Raw genomic sequence first — 1,093 nt, forward strand, 5'->3', positions numbered from 1 at the left:
TGTATACGACGCAGACGCTAGCTCTCTAGTTGTATACGACGCAGACGCTAGCTCTCTAGCTGTATACGACGCAGATGCCGCTCGGCGTTATGTTGTTCGGACCTCTCCCTGTCTCCACCCTCTCTCTCGCTCTTCCTCTCTCTCTCTCTCTCTCTTCCTCTCTCTTTATCGCTTTCTCTCTCTCTCTCTCTTTGTCTGTCTGCCTCGTTTTCTTCCACTCAATATCCTTCTCTTTGTCCTTTACTCTTTCTCTTTTCCCTTTTTCGTTTTCTCTCTCTCTCCTCCACGTTCTCCCGTTCGCTTGCGTTCCTTCTCTCTTTCTCGCGTTTCGCTCTCTAGCTATGGCAGCTGATGTATGCAGATATTGTCAGTAAGAATCGACGCAGCGTCACCGACGTAACCTGAAGCAGACGCCGCTGCGTTTATGCGCGAAAATTCTTGAAACGTTAAACTTAGACTGGCGCGCGAGCAGCACCGCGTAGGCGGATCTTCGTCCGATGTCAGAAACAGCGTGTCCATCTACGTTGTTGGTGACGTTGCCGCGCTGTTGAACTGTATCAGTGCGTGCGAAAATGCCCATATACCGTCTCCCGCTCCTGTATCACTCCTCTATACAACACGGCACGTCACACATCCCGCAGCGAGTCGGCGGCTGTGACGCAGTTGGTGTACGGCGTGCATCGACGACGGCAGGTAGAGATGATGTTAATGTAGGTAACAGCTGTGAGAGCGTGCTCGCGGCGTCCGGCTTGCGGCTGGATGCAGATGAGGAGCATGACGTGGTGGTGTGTTGTCGGGGCGGAGCAAGGTAGCAGATGTCGTGCACCACGTCGACTGACATGAGGTCGTGTCGCTCGTAGATAGGTCGAAAATATGCGTGCGTGAGTGTGAGTGTGTGTGTGTGTGTGTGTGTGCGTGCGTGTGAGTGTGTGCGTGCGTGCGTGCGTGCGTGTGAGTGGGCGTGTGCGTGTGCGCGTGCACAATTCTGAGCGCGAGGCGAGTGTATGGGTGCTCGGTGGTTATTTGTATGGGTAAGTTTTGGGTAAGTGAATGAAGGAGTGGGTGGGTGGGTGTTTATGTGACAGAACGAGGG

Source organism: Priapulus caudatus, unplaced genomic scaffold, assembly GCF_000485595.1.
Source record: "Priapulus caudatus unplaced genomic scaffold, Priapulus_caudatus-5.0.1 Scaffold720, whole genome shotgun sequence".
NCBI lineage: Eukaryota > Metazoa > Priapulida > Priapulimorpha > Priapulimorphida > Priapulidae > Priapulus > Priapulus caudatus.